This window comes from Jatropha curcas, chromosome 4 (genome assembly GCF_041381405.1).
Source record: "Jatropha curcas cultivar XTBG-Jc1 chromosome 4, XTBG_Jcur_1.0, whole genome shotgun sequence".
NCBI classification, from domain to species: domain Eukaryota; kingdom Viridiplantae; phylum Streptophyta; class Magnoliopsida; order Malpighiales; family Euphorbiaceae; genus Jatropha; species Jatropha curcas.
In genome coordinates, this window is record NC_143154.1 from 11,691,972 (window position 1) to 11,699,218 (window position 7,247).

A 7,247-nucleotide genomic window follows, 5' to 3' on the forward strand; every position below is an offset into this window, starting at 1 on the left:
TACATTTATATATAGTTACCCTTATTATAGAAATAACCTTAGTAAGTTAGAAGTGTAAATTGAACATTACAGTTGGCATGTTTTAAGGATGGTTTAGACTAATGCAATTACATATAATTGGCCCTTTATAAACACAGTGTTAATTAGGTAAAAAAAATGCTCGCTAATCGAGATTGGATGTACTAGAGGTACGAGGTCAATGGGATATTAAGACAAGAATTCTTGCAAGGATTGGAGGCGTTTATACAGTTTGTAGTTGGTAATCCCAGTTGTATGGATGGTAATAAGTTGAGGTGTCCATGTAATCACAAGAAGTGTCGAAATAGAGCCTTCTTAGACATCGATACAGTTAAACTTCATTTATGCAAAAATGGGTTCATGGAAAATTATTACGAATGGATATATCATGGTGAACCTCGAGTTTCTAGTGGGTCAGGCTACTCTATTCCGGTAAGTTTAGAAGGTCAGTCTTATCAATTTCAGTATGGTAATCAATGCAATGATATGGTAATCGATGCGAGTAGAGTAGAATGTCATTGGGATAATATGGAGGAATCGCCAAACGCAGCAGCACAATAATTGTTTGACATGCTAAGTGCAGCTAACAGTGAACTGTGGCCTGGATGCAAGAATCATTCAGTTCTATCTGTTGTGGCGCGATTACTGCACATGAAAGCGGAGCACCATTTTTCAGAAAGGTATTACGATGATTTTGTTCAGTTAGCAAAAGAATGTGCGCAATAAGGCAAAGGTCGAGGGATCAATTTGCAATGCATATTTGGTGGAAGAAGCTTCCACCTTCTATTCACACTACTTTGAACCACATGTTTTCACCAAGCATCAGAAAGTGCCACGTAACGATGATGGAGGAGATCGAATAGAATTTGAGTTTGAAGGAAATCTAATAATTTTCACCTATCCTGGGCGTACGATTGGTAAATCAATAAAAAGACGATTGACTGATGCAAAGATCCGAGCGGCCCAAACCTATATTTTGTTGAATTGCGAAGAGATTACACCATTTGTAGAGTAAGTATACATATTGTAGACAGTCTAAACCCGATGTGGTGCGTAGTTAAATCATACTTATGCTAATTATGTTCGTTCATAAATAGGAAATATATCAATCTTTTGTGGCTTCAAAATCCCAATTTGATTGATACTGCAGTTGATGCAAAGCTGGACTCCGAATTTGCAGAATGGTTCAAATATTATGTAAGTTACTTCCAATGTACAGAACATGGAATGTACATTTATTAGATCTCACTCGTGTCATTACTATTTCCTATAGGCTCGAAGCTCGAAAATCGATATTAGTAACAGATTCATTATAGATCTAGCAAAGGGACCTGGTTACTTTGTAAATGGTTACAAGTTTCACACTAAGGGTTATGGGAGAAGCAGAAAGACAATGAACAACGGTGTTTGCATAAAGGGATCAAACTACAGTGATGTGTCAAACGATTTTTATGGGAAATTGGTTGAGGTTTTAGAGTTAGAATATCTAGGCCTACCAATGAAGTGCACAATCTTATTCAAATGTGAATGGTTTGATCCTATGCCAAACGTTGGCACGAAGGTTCATCCTAAGTATAATCTGGTAGATATTAATCAAAGAAGAAGATATACAAAGTATGAACCTTTTGTGTTGGCAATGCAAGCTGCACAGGTGTACTATGTCCCATATCCATTGTTTAAACGAGATCATTGCGAGTGGATGGCAGTGTGTAAAATCAAAGCTAGATCAGTTGTTCATGCACTTGAAACCAAACAATCTTCTTCACTCGCTGTGAATACTCAAATTTTGAGGCTCAAAAAGCCTATTTTCCCGGACTGCAAACAGTCCGGCCGGACCGGAGGCCATTCGGAAAGTTCACCGAAAGTATGCCAATATGGTACTTGAAACGTCTGGAAAATTACGAGGATCGCGGAATTGGTCCCGTAATATTTTTTGGAGGTATGGAACTCCCGAAAAAGCATTTGGAACGAAAAACTAGCGAGTGGACAATCCACGGCGGCAGCGCCCGCCCTCCACGGCGGGAGCGCCTGCCGTCCACGGCGGTAGCGCCCCCCTCCAGCCTGTTTTTCCCTATAAATACAACCCCGAATCGACAGTTTTAAGGACGCAGTCTGTGTTGACGGACGCTCTCTTCTCCTCTATGCTCCTTGCAGTTCTTTTACTGCTTTTTTTTCTGCATTTAGTGTAGGCTTTTATTCTGCTGTTGTGATACTTGGTCACTTAATTGAATTAATTCTAATTAATATTCCCCAAACGAGGAGCTTAATCTGAAATTTTCAAGCTGAAGCTAAGAAGCGGCCGTCGATTAACTCAGGTTATAACGAAACTCTGCCTGTTTAATTTCAGCATTTGGTGCATATTCTTTTCTAATCTAAATTCTAATCACTACATTCACACCATCGTCATTCTTGGCAGCAAATTGCCTTAAGTAAATAAGTTTAGGCTAAAATGCCCGGTTAATCAATAATTGTGGTATTCATGCCAAACTCTGAACATACTGGCTAAAAAGCCTAGTTAATTAATAACTACGGTGTAATTGCCTTTATTTCGAACAAGTTCGGCTAAAAGTCCAATTAATCAATAATTGTGGCTAAAAGCCTTAATCAATCACATTTTGGCAACAAATTGCCTAAATTACACAACAATTTTTGGCAAAATGCCTTGAATTAATCAATCTTTTGGCTAAAAGCCTTAAATCAATCATTTTGGCGACAATCGCCCAATCAACACTTTTGGCAAACAAATTGCCTAAAAGTCCAATTAATCAATAATTGTGGCTAAAAGCCTTAATCAATCACATTTTGGCAACAAATTGCCTAAATTACACAACAATTTTTGGCAAAATGCCTTGAATTAATCAATCTTTTGGCTAAAAGCCTTAAATCAATCATTTTGGCGACAATCGCCCAATCAACACTTTTGGCAAACAAATTGCCTAAATCAGCCCATTTTGGCTAAAAGCCTTCAAATAATCACTTTTGGCAAACAAATTGCCTAAATCAACCCATTTTGGCTAAAAGCCTTCAAATAATCACTTTTGGCAAACGAATCGCCTAAATCACGTCAACTTTTGGCAACAAATTGCCTAAATCAATCTTTTTCGCTAAAAGCCTTAAATCAACACTTTTGGCAACAAATGCCTAAAACAACAAATCAATCAAACTTTGGCAAAATGCCTAAACAAAATGCACGAAGCATACACACACTCATGCATTAAGCATACCCATTCAAAGCCCTTTAAAAAAGGCCTATCGAACTACGTCGACTTTGATCTTCCATTTAAACGGAAGTACGTAGGCACGTTTGGGATTTAACCCCGAGCGGCAAGTCAAAATCACTTAAACATTTCATTGGTCCAATTACCTTGCAAAGCATTCATTCATTGGTTAGTTCATCAACATGACATGGTCTCGGGATCCACCTCAGGTTCGCAAACTATGCCTTAAGCATTGGGATAATTAATCTAGTAATTAGATTAATTAAAATTGGAGTCAACTTAGGGTTTTTTCCTAGTTTACCCTAAAATAATTAAACAAAGTGGCGACTAACACATTCACGTGCATTTCTGCCCTTAGTCATATTCAGTATATGCCTATTTTTGGGGAAAGGGGTTCACAGTTTGGCGACTCCGCTGGGGAGTTATGTAATCATTTTGCATAAAGTGGACTACAATTGCTGCATCAACTAACCTGCCCTTTTTCAGGGTATTATTTTGTTGTGCTTTGTTTTGTACAGGTACCCTAACACGAATCAAGTGTTCTTTCTTTAAGAATACTTTATAAGGAAATTTGGACTTAATTGTAAAATTTAATGAAAACATTTAAATTTGTTGATTTATTTGCACGATTGAGAATCTTTTTCTCCATTGCATAAAAAACGAATTTCAAATGAATTTCTTCTCTTCTGTTCAAACTTCTGAGTCTGGATAGCAAATAGCGCTGATCGGCAAGTCTCCTTGATTATGTCGACGGACAGCCAAAGCATCCTCCCTGTTACCGCAAACCATCCCTAATCCTTTTGGGGGTGGCCCATGAGTATGCGTACTGTCGGACCCACGCGAAACTCCTTGTTTCACATGTGGTTAGGTATATCCATGCTCAAGGTTCAAGGGTCCCTTTATAAGCCTATTTTCTATTTGTGTCATAGCCTATAGTACCTAACCTTTAGGGCTATATGTACCCAATGCTTGAAGCATCTCATCAAAACGGATTATGACGTGTTGTTGTGCGCATTCACGACATATCATAAACATTGAATAAACACAAAAAGAACACAAAACATTCTTTTGGTTTTTTTTTTTTTAGTCATGCACAGTTGGACAAAGAGTCGATCTACCTCACATCAGCTACCCTGATACACGAACCACTATACCCTAATCCAATTACCCTTATACTTACCCACTGTTCAAATGCCAACATCAGTGCCAGTCACACCTACGGTACCATCCCCAACATCACCAGCTTCACCTACAACTCCAACAACCCCACCTGCATCAATGGCATCAATCTCTGACATCCAAAACCTTATGAGCCAACTGGAGAAGACAAAGGGCCAGCTTCTCTTTCAGGTCAACCCTGAGAATGCCAACCTGCCCCTCTCAGGATTTCAATATGACACAGTACAGTGCATAGAGGAAAAAACTGCAAACTCTCGAATTCTCTTTGATTTCGGGACGATGCAAATAAACTGCATAGTGCCTTTGATGCTGAAAATGTCCTACCTGCCAGGAATGGTTATGGCAAGGTCCGGAAAGACATACCCCGCACTGCAAGCTTGGGAATGTCCAGTGAATAAAGTGACTTTTGGACTAGGATATGAGCCCACTGATGAAGACCTGGCTGGAAGGACCAGGAGAAGAAGGAGAAAGACACAGATGCGGCCATACTTTTTGACTTTGAATGGTCACTTCTGCAAACCGGGAGAAACAATTCCTTATTGTGGCTTCCAGGAACCATTCTACTTCCTGACAGCTAAGAAAATGCTGCCCGGGCTGGAAATATTTGCTGATACCTGGGACAACAAGCCAGAAGCAATAACTGAACTAGAAGTGGAAGACTTCATGCAGCCCAGTCTCTTTGACGAGGCTGCGGTCATTACAGGAAATGATGGGAACCAAGACCTGATGAGCCTGATAAAGCCGTACAAAGGGCCTCTCACCAACTGGTACGCCGAGGAAGAGCGCGCTACTGATAAACCCTCTCCCGAGTCAAACCTAGAGTCAAAGTCTGTAATCAAGTCCTGTACTAAGTCTGAGTCTGACCCCGAGTCTGAAACCGAGTCAGAGTCCAGTTCCAGTTCTGAGTCGTCTGTGTCGAATCTAGAAAATCCAGACTTCAAATTTGATGTAATTTTTGAGGACAATTCCGTCCTAATCAATAAGAGCTTGCAAATTATTGGCTACCCCGCGTGTCTATCTTTCCAAGCATTTCCAAGCAAAAATAATGAAAATCAAATAAATGAAATAAAAAATGAAAAAGAAAAAATAATAATTGGCAAAGAAGAAAATGAACACACATACATTGCATCTGACTGTGTGAACAGGGAACAGGTCATTGAATGCTTGAAAAAGTTTGCCGATTGCTTCATGTGGAAGGCAAGTGACATCACGGGAATTGACCCGGCAATAGCGGTGCATAAGATTCCAGTATACCCTAAAGCTAAGCCGGTAAAACAGAAGCTAAGAAGGCTGAAAATAGAATGGTCCTTGAAAATCAAGGAGGAAGTAGCCAAGCAACTGGAGAATAAGTTCATAGAACCCATTGCCTACCCGACGTGGTTAGCAAATATTGTGCCGGTGCCAAAGAAAGATGGCAAAGTCAGAATGTGTGTGGATTACCGGGATTTGAATAAAGCATGTCCGAAGGATGACTTCCCCTTGCCGCATATTGACTTGTTGGTGGACCGAATGGCTGGACATGAGATGGTCTCCTTGACCGATCTTGCTGTCGGATACAATCAAATAATGATGCATTTGCCAGACAAAGAGAAAACGACATTCATCACGGAGTGGGGAACCTACTGCTATAGGGTTATGCCTTTTGGGCTCAAAAATGCTGGGGCAACCTATCAAAGAATGGCAACGACCATCTTCCATGACATGATTCACAAAGAAGTAGAAGTGTATGTGGACGATATGGTTGTTAAATCAAAAACAGCTAAAGAACATACAACAGCACTTGAGAAGTTCTTCCTTAGACTTCGAAAGTACAATTTAAAGCTCAACCCAGCGAAATGTCTGTTTGGAGCTACATCCGGAGTATTTCTGGGGCATATGGTCAGTCGGAAAGGCATAGAGATTGACCCTTCAAAAGCCAAAGCCATTCTGGAAATGCCAGCACCGAAGACAGAAAAAGAAGTTTGGGGTTTCCTGGGAAGGCTACAGTACATCAGCCGGTTCATCAATCAATTGGCCAATACTTGTGCTCCGATTTTCAAATTACTCAGGAAAGGAGTAGCCATCAAATGGAATGAGGATTGTCAGAAAGCTTTTGACCAAGTCAAGCAATATCTGTTATCCCCGCCAGTTTTACAGCCACCAAGGCTAGGAAAGCCTTTGCTATTGTACCTATCAGTGACAGAAGAAGCAATGGGTGCAATGCTAGCTCAACAAGCAGAAGATACAAGGGTAGAAAATGCCGTGTATTACCTAAGCAAAAGGATGCTAGACTACGAGCTAAAATACAATAAGATAGAGAAGTTGTGTCTGGCTCTAGTTTGGGCTTGTACAAAGCTGCAGCACTACCTCTCGTCCTACACCACATACGTTATTTCTGAATCGAACCCCTTGAAATTCCTTATGGAGAGGCCGGTTCTTGACAGTAAGATGGCTAAGTGGGTGTCGGTGCTCGCAGCCTATGATTTAAAATTTGTACAACGGAAGGCAGTGAAAGGCGGAGCCTTGGCTGATCAATTAACAGAATTACCGGTCGAAGACCAAATGCCGGAGGTAGAATTTCCTGATGAAGACTTGTTGAGCTTGGAAAGTGAAGTCTGGGAAATGTACTTCGATGGAGCTTCAAACTACCATGGAAATGGGATTGGAGTCGTATTCAAAACTCCTTATGGAGAATACGTCCCAATCGCAGTCAAATTAGATTTCGACTGCACCAACAATGAAGCTGAGTATGAAGCTTGCATAAAGGGGTTAGAAGCAGCCCTGGAAAAGGAAATAAAGGTCCTCAAGGTTTTCGGGGATTCTAATTTAATAGTCTCCCAAGCTTTGAGAAAA